The following is a 14205-nucleotide window of genomic DNA, read 5'->3' as shown; positions in this document are numbered from 1 at the left end:
CTCAACTTGAGGGGGATTCTAGAAACACTGCCTTCCAGATCAAAGTGGACTAAAGAGATATGGCAGCTAAATACAAGCTTCTGGATTCCATTCTGGACTGGGGACAAAGGCAAGATATGAAAAAGTCACTGGGACAGAGTTATATATTAATGTTAAGTGTCCTGGTTTTGAGCATCATTGTGCAGTTATATTAGAAAATTATCTTGTTTTTAGGAAATATATACTAAAGTGTGTGTATGTGGGAGACAGAATGAGAATCAAAAATCAGATGGAGCTAAATGTAAATAATCACTGTATCTTGTTTAAAAAGTATACTAGAATGTTTGTATGTTTTCTATACATTTGAAATACTAATGAAAGAAATAGTTAAAAAATAAAAACACACACAACTAAATTTCTTCATTACCATTTACATCCCATTGGTTCTGTTTCTTCCTGAGTATTAGTCCCAACAATTTGAATATATATATACTATATAGTGTGTATATATATATATATACACACACACTTATATACTGGCCTTTTAAGAAAAACAAAGAATTATGTTAAGGAGAAAATTAGCTTAAATCTATTATAGAAGAGGAAATGAGACTTTGATCATATAAATGTTTTAGATATAAAATTCCTCCAGCACAACATTTACTAATGCTTTAACCTACTATAGTTATACTGCTTTGTAGTTTAAAGATTAAAACAAAGGCATTTGAAGTGATGGCAGGGAAGTGGTGGTGGGGAAGCCAGATGGAAAAAAATGCTAATTGCTAAAAGTATACTTAAATATTGAATGTTAATATGCTCATTAGAAAAGTTTTGATCAAGTAAATACTCCTTTAATGTTATAAAGGAGTACTCTTTCAATGTTGTAATTTGAAAATATTGAATGATGATATTGTTATATGGGAAGTTGATATTATTACTGATAGGGATATAAGAAATTGATGTTATTACTACATTTTTATTACTACATCAACATCGGAGACGTTATTTCTCCAGAAATCATTATTTTTTATACAGTTCAGCTCTATTTCTTTTCACTTAATTTTTTTAGTTTTCATTCCCTACCGGTTTACATTAAATTTATGAATATTTAATTCATTTGTAGTATAGCACATTTTTTTGTGCTATTTCTGAAACAGAAGCTTGCATTTTGATATGGTGCCATTGCAGATTTATTTATGGACATACATGCAAAAATATTCTCCCCCAGTTATATACCTTTATATTACTGTTAATTAATTTCTTATTCTGAATGATTCACAAGTCATTTCTTTTTGATATAACAAATGTATTTATAAAAGTATGGTGCTCTTAATCATTAATTACAACACTTTAGTTTAATCTTATGGTAAATTTTATTGCGTTTTTAAATATCACTCAATATATTTGAGGCTTATGTTATATTAGAAAAGACTCTTGTGTTCATAATGCCACCATATTTCTATTCACACTCTAGACTCTTTAGGGACTGGGACAAAATATTTATATTACAACTATTTTATTTACTGCTTAAAATATTTTTATTAATCTCAAATAAAAAAGAAAGCTGCTTTCTTAATAGTTGTATTGTTTGGTTTCCGGGAATAATTTCACACATATTTTGCAAACTTGGATAGTTTGGCAGTTTTAAATAATTGAAGGCTTGTTAATAGTTACATCAGAAATTAGGGCTATTATATATGATAATTTGACATTTGAAGTAAAATATATGTATTTCTCTTACTCCTGAGGCAAATTTAAGATTTCCTTGTTTGTATCTGTCATGAATTTCTAAGAAATAAAATGACTGAATAAAATTACTATTTGTTAGAAATCCCTGTTTTAAAAGAAAGTTTTTGTCGAGATCCCATTCTACAGAAAAGCAAAATTAACCCAAAATGTCTTGACCTGATTGCCTTTCATGTGGGAGACTCAATTATGGTTCTTTTCTTGGGAATCAGGAAAGTTACTCCCTGAATGACAATACAGGTCAAGATCACCTTTCTGCTTGTTAAAGAAGATGCTTATCCAGAGACCTTTAGCTTAATGACCCAGCTTCTTCTGCATAAGTTACGGTCTGGGACCTCCGTGGGAACTTTTGAAGCTTCATTAGCCTTTTAGACCACAGGGGAAACATTAAATTAACAAAAAAGGAAGAGAAAGAAACAAAATCTCCAGTCAATGATCCCAAAGAGACCCTAGCCAACAAAGTGTGTTGACTTTCTTGCTTTACTTAGCTGTGGAACACTGCCTTGAGTTGTGTCTTGTTAAATTTGTGTAATTTCTTCTGCCATTTAACTTTTGCACCTGTCTGAATCAGTTCAACAGTGTTTCATATTAATAACTTTTGTATAGTTAGAGAATTATTATGCCGTCCTCATCACACCCTAAAGTAGATTCACCTTTGCTGCAAAGTGGAGGCTGGCTCTAATCAGATGAGCAGGCAGTCAAGGATTCTGAGTCAGACTCTCAAGAGAGAAGTGAGAGACAAAGTTACGAATTTGAATGTCACAGTGAGAGGTGAGAAAACAACATGGAGGAGGTCACCCAGGGAGAGTGTGTAGAATCAGAAATCCAGAAAGCCAAAGATATGACCTCCGAATCTCCAAAGCAGAGCAGCAGGAGCTGTAGGAGATGAACCTGGAGAGAATAATGTGCTGAAACTAAGAGAGAGCACGTGTATCAGTGAAGTGACAAACACAGCAGAGAGACCAATCATCAGGTATAGTTAGGAGTGTTCTTTTGGCAATTAGAAGATTCAGTGGATATTGTAAATAAATATTTTGGCACTAATCTTTCAATTAAACTGAATAGACACGAGCTGAAGGATAAAGGGGAAATCAATTTTAGGTTCACAGCAAAATTAAGAGGCCTGTGTAGGGACTTCCCTTCTGTCCTTTTTCACTTGCAGAGCTTCCCTCATTCTCACTGTGCCACCCACACCCCACCACCGTGGCACGTTTGTTACGGCCGATGAACCTACATTGATGCATCATAATCACGCAAAGCCCAGAGGTTACCGTAGGATTCATAGTTGGTAGTGTGCATTTTATGTTTGAAATCTGTACAATGACAAGAATCCTTCTGCACAGCTTCATTCAGAGTAGTTTCACTGCCCTAAAAATCCTCTGTGCTCCACCCATTCATTCCAACCCTGGCCATACCTTCCGGCAACCACTGATCTTTTTACTGTCCATTTTACTTTTTCCAGAGTGTCACATAGTTGGCATCACAAAATACACAACCTTTTCAGATGGGCTTCTTAGTAATACACATTTATGATTCCTTCATGTGTTTCCATGGCTAGAGCCCTCATTTCTTTTTAGCGGTGAAGATATTCCTTGCTTGTATGTGCCATAGTTTATCAGTACATCTACTGAAGGACATCTTGGTAGCTTCCAGGTTCTGGGAACTATGAATAAAGCTGCTATAAACATCCTAGTGCAGGTTTTGTGTGGACATTCATTTTCAACTTTTAAGGGGAAGTTCCGAGGGTTGTGATTGCTAAATCAAATGGCAAGTATATGTTTAATTTTGTAAGAAAAGCCAAACTGTCTTTGAAAGAGGCTGAACTATTTTGCATTCCTACAAGCAATATCTGAGAGTTCTTCTGACTCCACATCCGCACACCACTGGGCATTGTCATTGCTCCTGATTTTGGCCATTTTAATGGGCCTGTGAAAAGTGTTAGTCACTCAGTCATATCTGACTCTTTGTGACCCCATGGACTGCAGCCCTCCAGGCTCCTCCGTCCATGGGATTCTCCAGGCAAGAGTACTGGAGTGGGTTGCCACTTCCTTCTCCAGGAGATCTTCCCGACCCAGGGATTAAACCCAGGTCTCTTGCATTGCAGGCAGATTCTTTACCATCTGAGCCAATAAATAATAATTTAACAAATAGTTGTCCTTATAGTCTGGTGGACTTTTATTTCAAGAATTGTGCTGTGAAAGAAAGGTAAGAAATGGGAAGGTAAAAAAGGTTGGATTCAGCTAATATACAGTGGAATGCCTTCTTTGTTGTCAACATTTTGAAATTTTCACTTTCAAAATCTGGCAATTAATAACAATGGGAAAATGTGATAGATAGCCACTGCCAAGCTTTTGTCATGCCCCCTAGCATCCCGGCTATTCTAACACTGCACAGGAGCTTAGTAACTATCTCAGGTCCAGGAACTAAAAGGAACTCTTAGTTCAATGGGAACCACAAGCCCTGATTCAAACTTTTGTATAATTGATGCTATGTGTGTGTGTGTTCTCAGTCATGTCTGACTCTTTGCAGCCCTAGGGACTGTAGCCTGCTCCTCTGTCCATGGGATTTTCCAGGCAAGAATACTGGAGTGGGTTGCCATTTCTTCCTCCAGTGGATCCTCCTGACACAGGGCTTGGACCTGTGTCTCCTGTGTCTCCGACATTGGCAGGCAGATTCTTTACCCCTGAGCCACCTAGGAAGCCCCCATACTGATTATTAAATAATTTTTATAACATACCAGGAGAGTGACATTAGGTCAAAGGAGCTTGATTTTTGTGTGTTGTTGTTTGTTTGCCTTATTTTTAAGAAAAGAGAGACTAATTCTTATTTATAGATCAGGAAGGTTTGCATGGTGATATAATTGATAAAATTAGAGGTAGTGTGGAAAAGGAATCCAGGGTGCACAGAAGTAGATGCAGTCTTTGGGTGAGGAAAGAAAGTGAAATCGCCCAGTCGTGTCCGACTCTTTGTGACCCTGTGGACCGTCCGTGGGATTCTCCAGGCAATAATACTGCAGTGGGTTGCCATTTCCTTCTCCAGGGGATCTTCCCCACCCAGGGATTGAACCTGGGTCTCCTGCCTTGCAGGCAGACGCTTTAACCTCTGAGCCACCAGGGAAGCCCTTTGGATGAGGAAGCAATAATCATTCCTCTGGGATGGAGGAAAAGACAGAGTGAATATGGACACTTTTTTTACATTGGAAGATAAAAAGATGAAGACTTTCCTAGTCAGGGGAGCTTTATTTTCTGTGTAGACTGAGAAACAGTGTCATCACTATCAGTGGCAGTGAGTCAAGAAACTTGAGGAGGTTGGAGTCATTTTCTGTCAGGCTCTTTCCCCAGGCCTCCTAGCACTGATTAGGTTTGGAGCTCAGGACACAATTCTGGTATGTTTCATTCTCTTAATTTTTGAAAATGTGTCTCAATAGCAGTCATGCTAACAGCAAGGAATATAACACCTTTCCATGTTTCCATGCTCCTACATACATACATACTCATAATAAGGTTTTTGTTAGTGATAATATTTACAAAAATAAATTATATACTTACTACCTACACTCAACTATTTTTCTCACTCTTCACCATGTTGAAGTTTTTCAGTAGCTGATGTGTAAATAGTCTGCTAATTATTTTTAGTAATTGCGTAGTATTTGATAATACTTGCAAAGTATTTAATTATATTTTGGCTTTAACCAAATTGATTCAGTCAATATCTTCTAAATAAACACTTCTGAAGGTTTCTGTTTTTGTTTTTTGCCCCACAATGTGGTGAATAACAGCATCAGTTCAGTTCAGTTCAGTCTCTTGGTCATGCCCAGCTCTTGGCAACCCCAGTGACTGCAGCACACCAGGCTTCCCTGTCCATCACCAACTCCCAGGGCTTACTCAAACTCATGTCCATGAAGTCGGTGATGCCATCCAGCCATCTCATCCTCTGTCATCCCCTTCTCCTCCCGCCTTCAATTTTTCCCAGCATCAGGGTCTTTTCTAATTAGTCAATCTTTGCATCAGGTAGCCAAAGTATCGGAGCGTCAGCTTCAGGATCAGTCCTTTCAATGAATATTCAGGACTGATTTCCTTTAGGATTAATTGGTTTGATCTCCTTGCAGTCCAAGGGACTCTGGAGTCTTCTCCAACACCACAGTTCAAAACCATCAATTCTTCAGCATTCAGCTTTCTTTATGGTCCAACTCTCTCATCCATACACGACTACTGGAAAACCATAGCTTTGACTAGACAGACCTTTGTTGGCAAAGTAACGTCTATGTTTTTTAATATGCTGTCTAGGTTGGTCATCGGAGAAGGCAATGGCACCCCAATCCAGTACTCTTGCCTGGAAAATCCCATGGATGGAGGAGCCTGGTAGGCTGCAGTCCATGGGGTTGCTAAGAGTCGGACACGACTGAGCGACTTCGCTTTCACTTTTCACTTTTTATGCACTGGAGAAGGAAATGGCAACCCACTCCAGTGTTTTTGCCTGGAGAATCCCAGAGATGGGGGAGCCTGGTGGGCTGCCGTCTATGGGGTCGCACAGAGTTGGACACGACTGAAACGACTTAGCAGCAGCAGCAGGTTGGTCATGGCTTTCCTTCCAAGGAGCAAGTGTCTTTCAATTTCATGGCTGCAGTCACCATCTGCAGTGATTTTGGAGCCCAAGAAAAAAAAGTCTCTCATTGTTTTCATTGTTTCCCCATCTATTTGCCATGAAGTGATGGGACTGGATGCCATGATCTTGATTTTTTGCATGTTGAGTTTTAAACCAGCTTTTTCACTCCCCTCTTTCACTTTCATCAAGAGGCTTTTTAGTTCCTCTTCACTTTCTGCCATAAGGGTGGTGTCATCTGCATATCTGATGTTATTGCTATTTCTCCCGGCAATCTTGATTCCAGCTTGCTTCATCCAGCCTGTAATTTTGCATGATGTACTCTGCATAGAAGTTAAATAAGCAGGGTGACAATATAGAGCCTTGACGTACTTACTCCTTTTGCAATTTGGAACCAGTCCATTTTTCCATGTCCAATTCTAACTGTTGCTTCTTGACCTGCATAGAGATTTCTTAAGAGGCAGGTTTTCTGGTATTCCCATCTCTTTAAGAATTTTTCCCGGTTTGTTGTGATCCACACAGTCAAAGGCTTTTCCATAATCAATAAAGCATAAGTAGATGTTTTTTCTGGAACTCTCTTGCTTTTTCTATGTTCCGACGGATGTTGGCAATTTGATCTTTGGTTCCTCTGCCTTTTCTAAATTCATCTTGAATATCTGAAACTTCGTGGTTCATGTACGGTTGAATCCTCTCTTGGAGAATTGAGAATTTTGAATGGTCTACAGAGAACTTCTATAGGTATTGCTCAGGTTTTTATATTTATATTTATAGTGGTTTAAGTTTTTGTATTTTAATACATTATTTTCCAAAGGGTTCTGGCAATTTTCACCCCCACTGACAATCTGTTTGCCATTTCTTTGTGTCCACATCAGCCTTGAACGTTATTACTGGGCTCTTTTGTGGGGTGGGTAGAATGTGGGGATATAATACCTTTTTGTTTACATGTGATTGAAAGTTGATAAAAATTTATTAAATATTAGCAAGTGAATTTTTTTTCAAGTCTCCTGACTCTAAAGAAAATGAGTTGGTTTAAATAATCCTTCATCATTCTTCGGGTGCTTCAGGAAGATAGTTCAGTTTTTTTGTTTAGAAACTACTGCATACACATTAGCCTACTGAACTTGTCTGGACTGAAATTAGAATTTCAGAAATGTTTGAATGCATGATTATTTCACCCCGTAGTTTTGGAATCTGTACCAAAACTGTCTATGCTTTGTTTTCCTGGACACTTAAATTTTCTGCCAGTTTGTTAAGATGTGTTTATGTTTATGAGAGAGTGAGAGAGTTATGTCATCAAAAGGAGTGGCTGTGATTTCTTTTGAGATGGTATGTATTTTATGTCATCAGGAAGAGTCTCAGAATTTGCTGAAAGTTCACACACAATTCAATGACAATGAATACAATTTAATTTAGAGATGATGGTAATCAAGGCCCTCTATCATGGTCTGGAATTTGTTTTTTATAATTTTCTCCTTCTAGATTCTTCTTTCCTTATGTGCTAGCAATAGTGAATTATTCATAATTCCTGAGATCTGCCATCACTTACATTTATTTTTTATAATAAGTCAAAACATTTTATTGAATTAAAATTCATTTCCCACATTTCTGCCTGAGAATATCATATTCAACTGACAGGATTCAACTCAAAGGCAATTCTTTCCTGAAGAGTTTCCCAACTTAAAAAAAAAGTCCCACTTTCGTCAATTAAATACTATATTTTATTTTATCACTATAGTTGCACATTGCTGTCTCCTTTGCTAGATTTTAAGAGTTTTGAGATTAGAGACTTTGTTTTAGTCATCTTTTTATTTAGCAACTATTTGTATTATTTGACATTCTGCTCAATGTATCACACATAGGAGATACTCAATAACATTGAATGAAAGAGGGTGGAACTGATGGAATAGGCTAGCTAAAAGCTCCCCTGGTGGCTCAGAGGTTAAAGCGTCTGCCTGCAATGTGGGAGACCTGGGTTCGATCCCTGGGTCAGGAAGATCCCCTGGAGAAGGAAATGGCAACCCACTCCAGTACTCTTGCCTGGAGAATCCCATGGATGGAGGAGCCTGGAGGGCTACAGTCCATGGTGTTGCAAAGAGTCAGACATGACTGAGCGACTTCACTTTCAAACCAGATTAGGGAAGGTTCCACAGTCAGAGTCCACTAAGGGCTTCAGGATATAATGGGGCTTGCACTGGGTCAGAACAGCCTTTCATTAAACACTCCAAGAATAAAACAGACTAACAAATTACACAAATAGAATGTGGACTACGAGCAAAACTGCCCTTGTTTGTTCTTCTCTCTTGAGATTAATGACATTTGACCATGTGATTTCATACTTACAGTGTATTATATAGTCAAACCATCCTGTACACTTCCATTGGAGGAAATGTATCTAATGTGATAACTTCTAATGCTAGTCACATAATGATTTATATATTCTTATTTTTATGATTTTAGAAAGCATATTTAGATGCGTTTAAGTATTGACCAATATTCAAGTATCCATTTTAAATACTTGGAATATGTTTGTGAATTAAGAGTAACTATTCTACTGGTTAGAAAAATTTCTGCTGGTAATAGCCTATGTGAGTCCAGAGAAATCTGCTTCATTTTTAATTCTCTGGTAGCATACTCTCTTTTATAAGTTCTTTCATCCTATAAGTGTAGATAAATCCCTAAGAACCAGAAAAATGTGATCATAATATTTTGAACTGATTAGTATCTACTACTTTTTGAACTGTAAAATATATATATATTTTTTATTTTTAAAGAAACGTGAAAGCTACTCTTTGCAGATGTTAATCCATACAGAACAATCCATAGATGAATTCAGAAGGAGCCTGGAGGGAAGAGCTTTCTCACACAGACAGATGAATTAGGATACTTAGCTGACAGGGTCATCACTACATTTCTTATCAGAAAAATGGATTTCTACTGCAGGGATGGAAAATATTAAAAAATTCTCAAGTAGGCTGTAGCTTTCAATGAATCATGTCATAAATTGAATGGGAAGAGACTCTGAGCATGTCTTGCAGAATATGGAGTGAGAAAGGGCTAGATAAAGAAAAATACCTATGCCAGCCAAGAGAGCTTTGGGGCTTAAGGTAGAAAATTGAATAGTTACGTTAAAGTGTATGCTTCAGTAGCATTTTACATAAAAAATTCATCTGTTTTTCAAAGTAATATACTGTGCTAAATGTCGTGTATGTCACCTGAATTACTTTGCCCCACTTAAAGATTATGGATAGAAATGCTGTCATTGTAGAAGCAGTCACTTTTAAGAAGTTGGCCAATGCATAATACTAATGGTATTTGCCTTTTGCAGAAATAACCTGAAAGGCATTGAATTTATACTGGTAATTTAGAACAACTTAGAAAGCCTAAGGAAGGAAAGCAAGAAGGTAGGAGGGAAAGTTAATGAACTTTCTTAAGTAGAATAAGCATAAGTAGAACTGACAAACTACATCAATGAATTTTAGAGCCTATCTGCAGACTGAGGTTCTATTTAATTTGTCCAGATACATGATCTTTGGGGGATATTATACTGTCAGCTGGATTTAGTGATTCATACCAAGTTTGAATCTTAGTATGAATATAAGAACATAAAAGTTCTTATGAACATAAAAATTCTCTCCTAAGAACATAAAAGTTTGCTTGTGCTAAGAAAGATCAACCATTCTGAAGGAGTGTTTGAATTCTGATTCTCTTCTCTACTCCATGTACACTTAACCTTTGTTTTGTGTAAGAATTTTGACACTTTGATTTTTGTACATACCATGCATCTCTAAGCCTTAAAAATATCAGATTACATTCCAAGATTCAAAAGGGTTTCTTTTCTACTTTAGACATATTTAGGTTTAGAGCAAAGGAATGTTAACCTATTTAGAAATAAAGAATTCAGTTAACATTTATCTAGTTGTTGGTATCATCCACATATCTGAGCTCATTGATATTTCTCCTGGTGAAGAAGAGCCAAAAAGCCTCTTGATGAAAGTGAAAGGGGAAAGTGAAAAACCTGGCTGAAAACTCAGCATTCAAAAAACTAAGATCATGTTGTCCGGTCCCATCACTTCATGGCAAGTAGAAGCGGAAAAAGTAGAAGCAATGGCAGATTTTTCTTTCCTTGGGCTTCAAAATCACTGCAGATTGTTACTGCTGTGATGAAATTAAAAGATGTTTGCTCCTTGGAAGGAAAACTATGACAAACCTAGACAGCATATTAAAAAGCAGACACATCACTTTGCCAACAAAGATCCGTATAGTCAAAGCTATGGTTTTTCCAGTAGTCATGTGTGAATGTGATAGTTGGACCATAAAGAAGGCTGAGAGCTGAAGAAATTATGCTTTCAAATTGTGGTGCTGGAGAAGACTCCTGAGAGTTCCTTGGACTGCAAAGAGGTCAAACCAGTCAATCCTAAAGCAATGAGCCCTGAATATTCATTGAGAGGACTGATGCTGAAGCTGAAGCTCCAATACTTTGGCCACCTGTTGCAAAGGGCTGACTCATTGTGAAAGACCCTGATGCTGGAAAAGAATGAAGTCAAAAGGAGAAGGCAGCAGAGGATTAGATGGCTAGATGGCATCACTGACTCAATAGACATGAATTTGAGCAAACTCCTAAAGATAGTGAAGGACAGGGGAGCCTGGTATGCTGCAGTGCATGGGTTCTCAAAGAGTGGTACACAACTTAGTGACTGAACAAAAACAATGAAAATTGATGGTATAAAAGGAAATAAAGTGGAAGTAAAGAGTAGAAGAATAAAAACATTGTATTTCAAAAGTTCATCATTTAAAAATATTTTAAGTGTATAAAATTTCTGTGATTTGAATTATAATGCTGTCAATAGAGAATGCTGATTTTTTTTTTAAAGAAAACTCTTGAGCTATTTTTGACTCATAAAAATGGTATTTATTTTATATTCTCAGGGCTTCCCTGATGGCCTAGATGTCTGATAAAGAATCCACCTGCAATGTGGGAGACCTGGGTTCAATCCCTGGGTTGGGAAGATCCCCTGGAGGAGGGTATGGCAATCCACTCCAGTATTCTTGCCTGGAGAATCCCCATGGACAGTAGAGCCTGGTGGGCTACAGTCCATGGGGTCTCAAAGAATCGTATATGGTTGAGTGACTAAGCACATATTCTCAGTGACAGCCTGTATTTTAATTTGATGAGTATTGCTCAAGATTTTGAAAATCTGAGTTGAGGCTAGTATTAAAAGCATTGAGATATGAGCTTTAAAATTGGAATTATCTTTAATGGACTCCTCTAAACCCCTTAACATGTAAAGAGATTGATATAACATGAATTTCACAATCTTGTGTCAACTATGCTTTTCTATTGATAGCCATGTTAATTTGCCTGACAGTATTTCAGTGACTTTTATTTTGGACATTTATTATCCCGTTTTTCTTTTTATATTTTTAAGATTTCTTTGAATAGGAAACATAAATCTGCTAAAGTCATGATTGCTGATTGATTGTGTAGTTCATAATTTTAGAACTGAGTTCCAACATTTATTGTGCAACTATTTTATGTAAAGCCCTGTGCTACAACCCAGGATAAACATAAAAAATGATGATTAATGGTTCTCATGTTTCCAAGTATTTACAGTTAGCTTTCTAGGAAGGATAAATATATACACAAATAAGCCAGCATGTCCAACCTTAATAATGAACATATAAAAATGTATTCATATACATTTTGGGATTCAGGAGGGAGGGAAGCAGAATGAACTGGTTGAAATACTAAATAAAAGGTGAACCACTGGAATTTAGCCGTATAGGGAGCTACATGAGCTAGTGTGTGAAGAGGCAGGGGCATTACAGGAAGAGAGAGATATATGACCGTAGCCACTGAAATGTGCAGATATGTGAGGTGTTTTTGGTATGGCAAATAGACTGGTACTGATAGACCGTGGGATTTCTGAGGGAAGTTGGCAGAAAATGGGACAAAGAGATAATTTAAAATTTCATATAAAAATGTGGAGATCTGCAAAATTCTTAAATAAAAAGTGATAGAATCAACACAATTTTAGAAAAACAACAGTAGTGTCTGTATGAAGCATATGTGGCTGGCCCAGCATATTGAGGGAAGGGAGACACATTTAGATATAGCTGAAATAATTTTTGGTGGAAGATAAACTTTTCAGATGCAATATTTACAAAGAAGAAAACAACTGAAAAAAAAATATACAGTTCCTAATGCCATGACTGGGTGACTGATGATATGAGAGGAAAAGAAGAAGATAAAAAATTAAAGATGAATGAAGTCAAGATTTCAAGCTTTGGTGGCTTCAGGGAGGGCGATGACTTCCATAGGTAAGGGACAGAGAAAGGTGATCCATTTTAGGGGGAGAATACTCTTTTAGGCATGGGAAATTACATTTAGAGGTTGTGTGTGTGTATATGTGTGTGTGCTCAGTCGCTCAGTCGTGTCCGACTCGTTGGACTGAAGCCTGCCAGGCTTTTCTGTCCATGGAATTTTCCACATAAGAGTACTGGAGTGCATTGCCATTTCCTACTCCAGGGGATGTTCCCAACCCAGGGATCTAACTGGTGTCTCCTGAGTCACCTGCATTGGCAGGCACATTCTTTACCACTGAGCCACCTGGGAAGACCACTTTGAGAGTTTTACATTTATCTTGAAGTTACATTTATATTGAAGCTCCATGGTAGATTTTATCAGGATTAAGATGTAAAGTATAAGAGAATGAGACATAGGGTCTAATAAAACACAGGGAGAAAGAATGAAAGGAATTCACTGAAAGCCATGAATAAATCTTATTTTAATTATTTTGGAAAAAATGGAATTTCAAGAAGGGCAGTGGCAATCAACAATTTTGAAAGTTACATAGAGTCTTAGAAGGATGGAGATTGAGAAGAGGATCTGGATTTGAGAGGCAGATTACCTGTGATCTTTGTTTAAGACCAGGTTCCCTGGAAGTTGAGATTCTAGTGTGAGTAATTTATTGAGAGAATGCTCTCTGAGGAAACTTCTGAAGTTATCAGAGAATCAGGATAGGGAAAGGAGTAAGGATAGGGGAAAATGTGCATGGAATCTAGCTTCAGCTTGATTCTGGGGAGAGCTCTAGAGAATGGATGGCACTAGAGTCTTGAGACAATGCCCTGGACCTTTTTAGCCCTACATCAATCAGCTACTGGCACAGTCCAATCCTGGAGAGGCCAGTGTTTACAAGCAGGAGGGTTCTTTCAACCAAGGGCATTCTTCCAGAAAAGTGTGTCTTCATGACGCCTCAGCAGCTGCAGCAGGACCCTGACCTGGGATTTGGTGCACAATGCGCTCAGTATCTTCCACAATCTTAAAGGGAGCAGTCTCATTTGAGCTGTGGATACAGCCTCTAGACTGCAGTAATTTGAGAAATGAAACCAAGGGGGCACAATAACTAAAAGGGAAAATACATCTGTTTGTGTTTTTAAGATTTAAGAAGACTTGGTTATTTTTGAGAGACAAAGAGTAAACTAGGGAGAAAGGACTATGGTTCCTATCAGGGCAAATATAAATTGTAATCAAAATTGCTGTGAACTTGGACAACTCAACTTGGAAAGCTGAGTTTCTTTTAATTGACCACTAGGTGCTTGTCAACAGAGTAACTGGTAATAGGGTGACATGAAAATTTTGTTGTTGTAGTTATTATTTGTTTCATTTTCTTTTTATTTTAATAGATAGGATAGGTTTAGAACCACGGTGTGTTGGTAAATTTTTAACTGTCTCTCTGGAGAGAATTAAAAAGCCCTGATTTGTAGCATTTGTCAATTTCTGTAGTATAAAGGTGTAAATACTCTTACTATGGCCAATTTTAAGCCTCTAATGTGACCTCAAGTGGATTACAAAAGTCCTGAAAATGTAGCAATCACTTC

At 37.4% G+C, this 14205-nt stretch overlaps 1 protein-coding gene and 1 non-coding gene across 3 annotated transcripts in view; one reads left to right on the top strand and one right to left on the bottom strand.

Annotated features, from left to right (window-relative positions):
* Positions 1-14205, top strand: part of GPC5 (glypican 5) — a 1547826-nt gene that overhangs the window by 457591 nt on the left and 1076030 nt on the right. The gene's annotated exons all lie outside the window — the stretch shown is intronic.
* Positions 4771-4842, bottom strand: TRNAC-GCA. The gene has a single exon. It is a non-coding gene; the product is annotated as a tRNA-Cys (tRNA).

This window comes from Bubalus bubalis, chromosome 13 (assembly GCF_019923935.1).
Source record: "Bubalus bubalis isolate 160015118507 breed Murrah chromosome 13, NDDB_SH_1, whole genome shotgun sequence".
NCBI lineage: Eukaryota > Metazoa > Chordata > Mammalia > Artiodactyla > Bovidae > Bubalus > Bubalus bubalis.
The sequence above is the reverse complement of the archived record's forward strand: the minus strand, read 5'-3'. Positions and strand labels throughout refer to the sequence as shown.